General features: G+C 40.7%; 1 protein-coding gene across 4 annotated transcripts in view; it reads right to left on the minus strand.

Moving 5' to 3' along the window:
• Positions 1–12,665, minus strand: part of adcyap1r1b (adenylate cyclase activating polypeptide 1b (pituitary) receptor type I) — a 42,151-nt gene extending 29,486 nt beyond the window's left edge. Inside the window, exons 1-2 of one of the 4 annotated variants that reach the window (XM_026147031.2) lie at positions 12,273–12,665; positions 9,905–9,973 (exon numbers count right to left, since the gene is read on the minus strand). The gene's annotated coding sequence lies outside the window, so the exon portion shown is untranslated. Of the gene's footprint in view, positions 1–4,605; positions 4,806–9,904; positions 9,974–12,272 lie in introns of those variants that run through there. The other 3 variants (XM_026147030.2, XM_026147032.2, XM_080291635.1) reach the window with 3 other exon arrangements.
• Positions 12,666–13,310: the final 645 nt, after the last annotated feature.

Genomic DNA, 13,310 nt, shown 5'->3' on the forward strand with positions numbered 1-13,310 from the left:
TCAGTGGGAAAAAGCCAACATTTACAGCATCTCAAATATCCTCCTATCTCCATGTGTGTGGCTATTTAGGGAGATTTTGTAAACAGCAAACGCACTGCACATTAAAAATGTTTGTGATTTGATACATAACATTGAACCTAAATCATGCTTCAGTTTCAGTGAATGAGAGATAGAGTAAATATTTAGATTGCTGCCAGTGTAACCATACTCCAGTACTCCAACTAGGCACCCGGAACTGTCAACACCTCCCACTCTGAACTGCCTGAGGCCAGCTCCATCGAGTGCAGTTGATACGCTCGTCTTGGTCTTTCTTTTCAGTTGATTTGAAATTAAACACCAGGAAAGCAGTGTTTTATCACGTCTGCTGATTTATTAGTTGCGGTTTCATGGATGAGTTTTTGCTTTATTCATGTACGCATGGAAATTGTCTAAGTGTGGCAACAACAGGTCCCACTCTGTGCAGCAAAGGTTTTCCTCCACAATCAGGAGTATAGACATGAGCGCTGGTACACCATCAGCATGTTGTGTTTCCGACGCTGCTTCGAACCTCTGACATCATAAACCGTAGTTTAAGAAATGAAACTGATTATTATTATTATTATCATTATTATTATTATTGAGATATGCAGGAAATTCTGGTGCCATCTTGACTTACAAGACTCCAGATATGACCTACATTTCACCGCAGTACTGGAACAACGGTGGGCGTGTTCCCTATTAAAGCCTTCTGTCAGCAGCATCTCTGGTCTATATTTTTTGTTTATTTGTTTTAAGTCAGACTGTCCTATCAATCACAAAGGACATCAAACACACTCAGGAACTTGCTTCCACACTTGCTACTCCAACGTTTCTTACACTTGGACTTGTATTAAGTCACATCCTAGTACAGGGAGTGCAGAATTATTAGGCAAATGAGTATTTTGTCCACATCATCCTCTTCATGCATGTTGTCTTACTCCAAGCTGTATAGGCTCGAAAGCCTACTACCAATTAAGCATATTAGGTGATGTGCATCTCTGTAATGAGAAGGGGTGTGGTCTAATGACATCAACACCCTATATCAGGTGTGCATAATTATTAGGCAACGTCCTTTCCTTTGGCAAAATGGGTCAAAAGAAGGACTTGACAGGCTCAGAAAAGTCAAAAATAGTGAGATATCTTGCAGAGGGATGCAGCAGTCTCAAAATTGCAAAGCTTCTGAAGCGTGATCATTGAACAATCAAGCGTTTCATTCAAAATAGTCAACAGGGTCGCAAGAAGCGTGTGGAAAAACCAAGGCGCAAAATAACTGCCCATGAACTGAGAAAAGTCAAGCGTGCAGCTGCCAAGATGCCACTTGCCACCAGTTTGGCCATATTTCAGAGCTGCAACATCACTGGAGTGCCCAAAAGCACAAGGTGTGCAATACTCAGAGACATGGCCAAGGTAAGAAAGGCTGAAAGACGACCACCACTGAACAAGACACACAAGCTGAAACGTCAAGACTGGGCCAAGAAATATCTCAAGAACGATTTTTCTAAGGTTTTATGGACTGATGAAATGAGAGTGAGTCTTGATGGGCCAGATGGATGGGCCCGTGGCTGGATTGGTAAAGGGCAGAGAGCTCCAGTCCGACTCAGACGCCAGCAAGGTGGCGGTGGAGTACTGGTTTGGGCTGGTATCATCAAAGATGAGCTTGTGGGGCCTTTTTGGGTTGAGGATGGAGTCAAGCTCAACTCCCAGTCCTACTGCCAGTTTCTGGAAGACACCTTCTTCAAGCAGTGGTACAGGAAGAAGTCTGCATCCTTCAAGAAAAACATGATTTCCATGCAGGACAATGCTCCATCACACGCGTCCAAGTACTCCACAGCGTGGCTGGCAAGAAAGGGTATAAAAGAAGAAAAACTAATGACATGGCCACCTTGTTCACCTGATCTGAACCCCATTGAGAACCTGTGGTCCATCATCAAATGTGAGATTTACAAGGAGGGCAAACAGTACACCTCTCTGAACAGTGTCTGGGAGGCTGTGGTTGCTGCTGCACGCAGTGTTGATGGTGAACAGATCAAAACACTGACAGAATCCATGGATGGCAGGCTTTTGAGTGTCCTTGCAAAGAAAGGTGGCTATATTGGTCGCTGATTTGTTTTTGTTTTGTTTTTGAATGTCAGAAATGTATATTTGTGAATGTGGAGATGTTATATTGGTTTCACTGGTAAAAATAAATAATTGAAATGGGTATATATTTGTTTGTTGTTAAGTTGCCTAATAATTATGCACAGTAATAGTCACCTGCACACACAGATATCCCCCTAAAATAGCTCAAACTAAAAACAAACTAAAAACTACTTCCAAAAACATTCAGCTTTGATATTAATGAGTTTTTTGGGTTCATTGAGAACATGGCTGTTGTTCAATAATAAAATTATTCCTCAAAAAAACAACTTGCCTAATAATTCTGCACTCCCTGTATAATTGTAGATATGTTGATTTATTTGTGGCTTGCATAAATGAGCTCAACAGTATAAAAACATAAATACAAATATAAAAATAGCAAAAATGATTTCTGCATATTGAGTTCCTCATTTATTCATTTATGAATGGTTAAAATCCTATTTAAGCACAGAGTTGTTGCAGCACCTCCTTGCCTCATACAGCAACAACTCCATTCATTTAGATAACCCCCACCCCCTCTTTCCCACAAATAGAGTGACCCATAGAGGAACAGACCTACAGTTTCTCAGTACAAACATGATCATGCGTGGGAGGAAGGAGTGTTTTTGCTTCTTCCCATCAGAGAGCAATGACTGTACTGTTGAACAGAATCAACCCGTAGTTCAAAAATGGTTAATGGCAACATTTCTGCTTGAATATGTCTAAAATAAATGCTGACAAGTTAGTCTGTAATAATGGTGTTAATAATGGAGACACAAATTTCACAAATCTCCAGGCCAGAAAAGAATAGCCAGACTTCTTCAAAATGATAGAAAGGCAACATTTGACACAGATGGGCTACAGCAATAGAAGTCCATACCGGGTTTCCCCTTCCATTACCTAAAAGCAAAATACATGGGTTGACTAAAACTGGACAATAAAAGATTGGAAACATCTTCCCTTGCATAAAATACATGAAATCATGGATCCATCCTGCCTAATAATGTGGGGTATTTTTTCTAGGGACGTTTTGGGCTCCTTAGTACAAACTGAGTACTACCCAAGTACTGTTGATGACTATTTCCATCCCTTTATGACCACAGTGTACTCATCTCCTGGTCAGTACACTGCCATAGTCATATACTGTAGTTACATATGTACTGTGTTTGTATATATGTAACTGTGAGTATATATGATCAATCAACATGGCTGTGGCCAACCACACATTTCCAATCTACAAAAACACCTAAAGACCATCTGGAACCATTTTCAATGGTGTGGTCAATAATCACAAATACATAAGTAGCGTAGTTGGAAAGGACAGCTATAAGTTCATGACAGAATGTTTATAATGTTTCACCTAAAAGTTACAAAGTGATTCACAGAAACAAAATAAATTAAAAACTTTGAATAAGAGCAAAGGAAAACAGAAATCTGAAAAGCAGTGGAAGCAGACAGCATTAATATTCATTCTTGAACTCTTGGATCTAAATGTTTGCAAGATGATTACTGGAAAACATTTTAACTGTGTGATTAACGATCAAATTAATTTGATTTACAATATTTCCACACAGTGCAACTGTGGTAGCAGCTGAAGCAGAAAGCCAGGGGCAAAGGAGCAAAGGAGCAATAGCTGCGATTAATGAAGGGAGACATACTGCTGTCCAATACCCAACAGAAGAAACAAGAATTGAAAGCAGTAATTCATTGTGAAGTTATCTATAGAAACTCTCCTGATAGAAATTTGTGCACATTCTTCCTGTGCATCCAAACATCACATGAAAGATAACACTGGGGAACTCAGGAAATTGTGGGCAGTGGCCAGCAGGGAGTCTAGAGAGGGCACAATCTCACACGATCACATAGCCAATTGACTATATCTATTAGCACTATCAATCTCTATATAGCACCAAACTATGATCAACTCACAAACATTTGTTTAAATAATAACCAAACTGGTCCTACTTAAAAACAAACATATTGTTACCCATGAACACACATAAAATGAGAATGCATGAGTGTGTGTGGGTGTTTGCCTGTAAGCTCAGCAGCTGCTCAGAATTCTCCTCCCCAAGCTGTAATCAGTGTCCTAATGAGTCTCAGCGGCTTTCATGTTGAACAGTGTCAGCCTGGATGTGTGTAATGTTTGATGCTTCGTTTAAAGAGCACATACCTAATTTAAAAAAGCACACACTTATGCACACAGAGGCACAGTCACTCTCTAAACTAAACATACACACAATGTGGAGACTGCGGTCTGTACTTTGAATAAACATTCGTGTAAAGTTTCACCCAAGAGACTGAGAATAAGCAAAGAAGGGATGGAGAAAGTAAGAGGGGAGCAGGCTGGCGAAAAAGAGCTGCATTATGAATATGTGGGTGCTGAGAAAAACTATTCACTCGGGAGAAGAGGAATTGGTTCGCTCCGGCATAAGGAAAAGGAGAAGCAAGGATATCCTAATGATCACTCACCTGTAACACTGCTGCGGTGCCGAGAGACACTTTCTCAGTGATGAGATGTATCATTAGAAGGAAAAGAGACAGGGAGGAAAAAGCAGGATTGCAAAAAGCGTGAGCCTCCTTTGATTTTAGTTAGAGCAGTCTAGCCCCCCAGGATGTGTTCTGGTCAAGCTTGACAGCTGTTGTAGCCGGGAGAAGAGGCATGCACTGGCTTATCCCCCTCTACTCACTGAGAGAACCTCAAACCAAAACTATTCTTCTCTTTCTATCTCTAATCAAGGAGGTGCTTACTCCTCTTTTCAGAAAAATGAAATGTTCTTTTTGTGCTTCAAGATTAATTATCTCATGTGTTAATCCACCACCGGACTGTCTAATTCCCACTGAATATCTCACTAAGTCACTCAAGTCTCTGGCTCTATATTTAGCCCAAGGAATTATGGGAGGAATTAATATACACAGACATGACTTAGTCTTCATTATTTTGGAGATAGAGAGAGAGGTTCACGCATTACAGAGAGAGGGATGGAGAGTGGGAGACAAAGAAGAAAAGACAGTATGAAAACTGGCCTGGTTTCTCGCTCCTATTATGTCCCATTTTTCCCACAATTCTGTTGGGAATTATGCAGTCACAAGGCCGAGGCAATGGCTTTTTAAAGCGCAAAAGAAAGTAACAGTTTAAATAACATTAAAACATCCTCAAAATGCACCACAGCTAAGAGTCATTAAACAGCCAGATTCTCTGTGAGTGTCACAGACTGTATTGCCAATTTTCATGGCTACAAAAACCTGGCTGTAGGCAGGTGTGTTTTAGGAGCCAGTACATTACATTACTTTCAAATTACAATATTGTGAACACAATGAGACAGAGAGACAGCTATTTACCTTGCATTTGATTGGTTCCTGTGTGGCATAATTCATAACAGGCATAATATTATGACAGAATGCCTAATATTGAAGTTGATTTCTGCCAAAACAACCCTGAAGGAGAGCTGTGGTTATCTGGCATCAAGATGTTAGCAACACATCCTTTAAACCTTGTAATTTGCAAGATGGGGCCTCTATGAATTGGACTTGTTTGTCCAGCACATCCCACAGATGCTTGGTTGGATTGAGATCGACTGGATTGAAGATCAGGTCAATAAATCCAACAATTTGTTCCTCAAATCACTCATGAATGCTATGGTAGGAGCATTATCCTGTTGAAAGAGGCCACAGCCATCAGGGAATACTGTTTCCATGAAAGGCCGTAATGGTCTACAGCTATGCTGAGGTAGGTGGTGCATGTCAAAGTAACATCCACAAGGTATATACAAGGTTTTTCAGGAGAAAACCTTGGTTCGCAGCAGATGGCCGTCCCTCCTGAGCCTGGTTCTGCTGGTCATTTCTTGTTGTTAAAAGGAAGTTTTTGTCACAGCATTTTCTGTTTCTTATGTTTTGGTGTTTTTCTGTATTATGATTTATGTCTGATTCTTTAGCTATCCTGTTTTGATGAGTATTATAAATCAATGTTTCAGTTTGGTTCTGGTCATGAGTTTAGTTTGATGTTAATTCTTCTTTAAGTCTCTGTCGTCCCTGGGTTCCATGTGTTATATTCTTTCAGACTGCCTCTCAGCAGTAGCGGTTTTTGATACGGGCGACACAGGCGGTTGCCTGGGGCAGCATCGTGGTGGGAGGCGACATCACGGGCATCGGCTAAAAATAAATAAATAAAAAAATAGCTCATTCTCATGCTGCCCCGACGTCATGCCAGAGCATAGTAGGAATGTCATAGGCACCGATCGGTTTTCTATCGCCCATTTGCTGGGAGTAGGGGCGCCCTCCGTTTGCGAGGTGCGCCTGCTGCTTGCGGCACAGGGAGGAGAGGGCGGGGCGACGGGGGATTCTCTGGCTGGCTAGAGCGGCATCTAATAACCAACTTGCAAAAGAAAAGAAAAAAGAAAAAGAAAAATCATGCAGACTTATAATTTGCACCGATGTTTTTTCGAAATTCTATATGCGAAAAGTGAGCGCGAGAGCCCTCGGTGCGCCTGCTCGCTGCTGGAGTCAAAGTAAACTTTATTGTTATCTCCGCTACATACAGTCCAGAGAGACGAGACACAAGACTCCAGTTACAGCAGTGCAAGTAAACAAACAATAAATATAAGAAGAGTAAGAAAATAAATATACACTTTAGGACTCGGGGTAAAGGGATCAATTTAAAATTTATAATTTACAGTTTGATGATTTAAAGTCTCACACACAGTCTGCCCCCCCCTCCACTTTCGTGGAGGGGGGCCGGCTGCTTCCAAATAGAGCACATTTCATTCATAATGATGTAAATCCAAGCCCATTATGTATTCATGATTTGAATCCTGGGTTGTGTGAAATCCCAGAAATAAACCCTACACAAAGTGAATCTGTGAGCTAAGGTGTAGGTCTATTAGGTTATGTAAAACGAGCAAAAGATGCAGGTAAGCAGATGTGTCATTGGATAATGGCAGGTCATCCTGAAACAATCAGAATCAGAATAATTTATTAATCCCTAAGGAAGTTATGCGGGTTACAGTTGCTCCAAGGAGAAATGGTAAAAATAGTAACAGTAACAGACTAAACTCCAAACAATACATTATGTTACAGATTTTAATATTAATTAGTCAATTGTAGATTTGTCCTGTTCTCATTGTATGACGAATTATCATGGCTGTTTGGTAGCCGTTTGCATACAATGTACACACTCTCTCTCTCTTCATATGTGTGTGTGTGGTGGGGGGGAGTGTTCGCCCAGGGCGCCAAACAGGCTAGGACCGCCACTGCCTCTAAGTGTCAAGTCTGCGTCTTTGTGATTTGTTTTGTGTTGTGTTTTATTTTGATAGTCCCAGTCTGATGTCAGTGTGTTCTGTTTTACTTCTCCCCTGTCTGGTTAGTCTAATTTCTCCCAGCTGTGTCTCCCTCCTGTTTCCCATTCCCTGGTTACTCCCCAGTGTATATAAGCCCTGTGTTTTCCTTTGCTCTCTGTCGTGTCGTTAATGTCTGCTCACCCTCAGGTTTTGCTGTGTGTTCCAGTACCTGTTTTGCCTGCCTGTTAGTTTATTTTCCCTCAGTATAGTTAGTCTTCTGTTCAGTCTGCAACCCGCAATAAAGCTGTTTATTTTGAGTTCAACTTTTCCTCAGTGAGTCATGCATTCTGGGTCCTTCCTCCCTGCCTGCCTGCACACAGCCATGACAGTTTTTCCTTCCCACTGTCGCCAAAGTCCTTGTAGGGCTATATGATTGTTGGGGTTCTCTCTGTTCTCTTTTATTATTTTAGGGTCTTTTCCTCTTAAATTCTCAAAGCACCTTGGAGCAACTGTTGTGGATATTTGGCACTATATTAAAAAAACTGAATTGAATTGAACTGAAGCATCACACTGCCTCCACTGGCCATAGTGCATCCTAGTGCCAGGTTTTCAACAGAAGAACACCCTCTCTGCCATCACAAAGATGGCAGAGAGGGTGTGTGCTGGCCTAGTGGCGCAGGTCACTTTCTTCCATTGCTCCGTGGAACAGTTCTGACAGTCAGGCCCATTGTTGGTGCTTTTGGCAGTGGACAAGGGTCACCATGGGCTCCTTTACTGGTCTGCAGCCATGCAGCCCCACACGTAACAAACTGGTAAGTACTGTATATTCTGACAGCTTTCTATCAGAACCAGCATTAATTTTTTAAGCAATTTGAGCTACAGTAGCTCGTCTGTTGAATCAGACCACATGGCCCTGCCTTCATTACCCATGTGGATCAATGAGCCTTGGCCACCCACGAGCCTGATGCTGGTCAAAGACTGTTCACCAGTCAAAAGATCATAGTGATATTTGCACCTCTAGCAACTTGCATTTCCTGGTATGGGTCTGTTCACTGTACACACCGCCTCACGATTCCACATCCATACTGGGAATGCTGGAGACATGGAGTGGAGCAGCAAAAGCCCAGCTCAGAGTAAACAGTGACACCAGATACAATATTTAGCCCTTTAAAGCCAAGTGTATCATATTTAATACATGTGTGTTGTGAGTTTTTGAGACTTCTACATCATCAGTGTGACTTTTTTTACCCTCAAAAATGATATAAATTGCATGACACATTGTAATGACTAAATTGCAAACACAGAAAAATTTAAAATCATATATGTAGATTAAAATTTATATATCTACATTGTCTAAAGGTTCAACAAACACTGTATTATCAAAAAATTAAAGATTTCTGGCAGTTATTTCATTGGTTCCGGTTTTAAAAGGTTAGGCACAGAAAGAGAGATGGGGTGGTGAGTTGCAGATTTGCAGCAACTGGGGACATACAGCTAACGCCTTATGTGAAACAGACAATTGGATGTGTAAAACAAAATCAGCTGATCTCCTGTAATAGTGGCTGAGCTTTGCGGCCTGCCTGGAATAATGCTATGCTCAACATATTGTATTGAAATAGTAACATTACTTCAGTGTCATTTACAGTTACAGGTTCCTGGAGCATTAACAAACTTGAATTGAATTGAACTGCAAAGCACATGTGTCGTTTTGGGGAGCTGGAAAGATCACCTCCCAATATTTAGAGCAACCCCTGCATACCAAAAATAAAAACACAAAAGAATCTCATTGAATACAGCCACTACATTTTTTGTGATGACTGTAATTGCAGTTATATAACCATGGATGAGCCAGAAGGAAGTGGGATAAGGACAAATGTCTAAATACCAACTAAGCAGTGAATGTACACGTGAAAACACACCGCATATGCAAACACTGGAGGCTGTACATATCTCAATGTACAATACTCAATACCTGCTGTTATTAACACACAACCACAGCACTATAAAACATTTTTTCTGCTGCTGTAACAATGTGAATTTCCCAACTTTTGGACTAATAAAGTTTATTTTATCTTGGAAAGTTGTAGATTTCTGTTTTTGGAGTTTATAGCCCAAGTGTTGTGGCTAGAGATGTACATGAGTCCGAAGAATGATCAAAAAAATCCCCCAAAATAGTAACCACAGTCAAAACTGAGAGGTTTATAAGTTAATTGATTAAGACATTCAGGCACATTCAGGCAGGTCACTTCCCCAAACAAATCAGCCTGATATTAGACAGAAGTGCCAATTTGTTACGCTCATGTCTAAAACCAGGCAAACACAAAAGAGGACAGAAAGGTAAATCAGGCTTTTATGTATCTGTATTCTGCAGGGAGAACATCCAATGAGGGAAATTAACAATTAATATTTAAAAGTGATCAAGAATGCCAGGAAACCTCACTGTATAATATTTTTCTTCCTGTGATTAATTATTTTGATAGAGTGTATATACATACCACTGTCTTTACTGAGTCTAGTGTCAGTTGTGCCCTTGCATTCCTTATGATTTGGTGGGTTGGCCATCACTGACAACACATAGAAAACAAAAAGACGATAGTGGATAAACTTTCAGTGTGCCTTTCTCTGTCACAGTTCCAGTTATCAGCTACACTCCTTTAAACAGTTACACCAAGGGTTTTGACAGGTCTAGGTAAAACACTATTTTCTTACTTTGCACCTTGGACTTGAAATAACTTGCAAAACTTTTAATATGATGTTTCTAACAACTGGTGAATTTAGCAAATAGGCATAAATAAAATGATAAGGACCCCAGTGAAGGAGACTTACATGTTTTTTAAAGGCAGTTTTTTTTTAGTGGTGGACATTCGTATACATCATGATCTAGATCTTGAAATTTACATTACATTTTAAAATATTTTGTGTATGTATGGCTGCTACCATAACCAGGTCTTCATTGTGAAAGGCCTTTAATTTCAACAGCATATCCTGGTTACATTTTTTTTTTAAATTATTTTCTTTTAGATAAATTAAACCACAATGCAGAAAAGATAAGTCTCCAATACTCGAAATTTATTGGGGAGAATTGCCAGAACCCTTACTCAATGTGTCCCCTAAATGCAGACCCCCAAGCCTCCCCCATTCTTCATAATCTGTTTAAAGTGACATCAACAATTACCGTCCAGAATGATATGTACTAATATGAAGAACTCTGCTGGCAGCTCCATATTTGGTCAAATTTATAAAGTTCAAATGTAAAATTTTGTGGATTTTGTGTGCATTAAATGATGCACATCACATCCAGAAAACTCCTATTTGATCGGATGGTGTAGCCATTAAAATGTGCTCTCTTTGCCATTCAGTTCAACCATCGTATACCATTAATTGCAGACATGGATGTGGCAAGTATTTCAAAACTAACATTACTTTTTATTGTGTTCACCCTTTTGCATGGGAACTGGATCGCCTCAATACAACTATAAATGACACTCGCTCATGCATGACACTGGGTGTGTTACAAGGCTGCCTTGCTGAGACTGGGCCTGATGCCTAATATCTTCTCCTTCTCCGGCCTGACTTTTTCTTCTCTTTCCTCTGCTGATCAGGCCAGTCAACACAACAAGGCTAATTGGGTCATTTAAATGTCAGCATCACTGAGATCTAAAGGACAGAAAAGCTCTCTGGTCCTACTTGTGCTGTTACACTCTAAATGTCTCCTCACTTTCCTGCACGAGGTATTATGGGAATGTTTGTTACTCTTAGGTCAAGCAAATCTAAACAGGATTCTGTGGTTTCTCTGATATGCTGAGCTGTAAATTTAAACAAATTAGAACTGCATACACACTTTTTCTTTGGGATGAACCAACTCAGATATTTAAACAGTTCTCACGCATGTTCAGATAGAAAAACAGAGCATTACTTATCGCATTTGTGGCGAGTCTTATGAATGATGCTGCAGCTGAGCATTCCGAGATGTAAATAAATAACTCAACAGCATTTTATAATGTCATCGGAACAGAGGGACGCAGACTTGCATGCACACATATTTCCCCCCATCATTAAGAAACACAAGTTCTGAGAGAAAACACATCTTCTGCCATCATTCAGACACAACAGACGTGTAGATGTAGGCGGCTGGGACTGAATAGCTTTTTCAGTGTAGCTTTAACCCTCCCAAACCAGCCAGGCAAAGAAAGAAGAGAAGCCGCAATTGTTATTCAGCGACAGCAGGCTGCATTACAAGGTCACACACAGCATTTACCCAAAGGCCTGGATTTCAGACAGACAGAAACACACACACATGTGCATATGCATGTGTGCGTGTGTGTGTGTGTGTATATATATATATATATATATATATATATATATATATATGTATGTGTGTGTGCCAAATTATGGGATAGATGATAATATTAATCTTATCTTTGAGTAATTGAACTGAATACTCTAATAACAGAGGAAGGACTGGATAACTCTTTTATCCATAAAAGAGCTCATGCATATTATTCTGATTTTAAATATATATAAATATATTCTGATTTTAAGAATTACTTAATCAGAATATATTAAAGACTCCTCATGTTCACAGACGAATATATAGACAATGCGCTATTTTGTACATAGGTGCTTTTCTGCTCCAATATCCTGTCTTTCTGTTTTCTCATATTCATTGCTTAGTGATGGTCCTTCTCCTTTGCAGTGTGCAAACTGCGCGCTGCCGGCAGCCACTGATAGGAAGCAACCTCCTCACTGAGATCATCCGACACATGCCGCAAGATCCCGGCACGCTCACTTCCATTCTCCTCCCTTTACATGCAGGTTTAACCACTTAAAATGTGATTCGTGAATTCCCCCCGCAAATCTTACCATTTTATCAATTTGCTCCAAATAGAACTCCTGCGCCGCGGCCCCTTCGCGCACACCACAGGAGACAAATCAAGCCTGGCGGAGCTGTAAAGATACAAGATTCCCCGGTGGCTCCAGGCGATGCAACTTCCAGCCGGTATGCAGTTTGGGTTTGTTGCAGAATTACCGCTTGGAAGAATGCGGTAATTTTGCTTTTGCGGCAGAGATTAAGGAATGAAACGAGGTTTCCCGTGCCGTGCGTGGAGATTGTTCGGTTGTTAAGTGCTGATATGTCGCTTGGCCCAAGGACTGCTGCCTGCTCGTCTCGTCTTCCACATAAGAATGTGCCGCGCATTTCAACTAGTCCACTCGCTATCAACCCCCCCTTCCCTCTCTCTCTCACTCTCTCTCTCTCTCTCCCTCTCTCTTATCCATGCACAAACACTCTCACACATGCGCGCAAGGAAGCTGAAATCCAATTCTACATGATGGATGTGAATAAACGGGGTGTGTTAAATTATCTAGTCTCATCTGATTCTACACAGAGACACAGAGACGTGGTGGAACATGAAGAAAGTGTGTGTGTGTGTGTGTGTGTGTGTGTGTGTGTGTGTGTGTGTGTGTGTGTGTGTGTGTGTTATTCCTCAGGCATCAGAACGGATCAAAGAGCTCAAACAAAAGAGATCAGAACCCCGGACAGCGACCGTGACCATTTCAATATAAATGTATCAAAGTGTGATGCAGGTGAGCAGCTGTGCTAATAAAGTCCATTTACAAATCTGCACGTTATAAAATGTCTGCAGGAAATTATCTTGGAAAGTCTATCCTCTTCATTTTTTGAGAAATCGTCATAAAATCTGTAAGATGATTTTAGACACTGTGTGTTAGTACACTATGTGTTTAAAGCTGCTCAAGACATTTTATATTATATGTAACTGGCTGCCTTTCCTGCAACAGGCTAATTATGCCTCCCATTCCAAGATTATAAGGTGTGTTTACTGGGAGGAGGTGGTGTGGCATTACGATAGTCATTTGATGAACACTGGCAAAGACAATGGC

Source organism: Astatotilapia calliptera, chromosome 17 (genome assembly GCF_964374335.1).
Source record: "Astatotilapia calliptera chromosome 17, fAstCal68.1, whole genome shotgun sequence".
NCBI lineage: Eukaryota > Metazoa > Chordata > Actinopteri > Cichliformes > Cichlidae > Astatotilapia > Astatotilapia calliptera.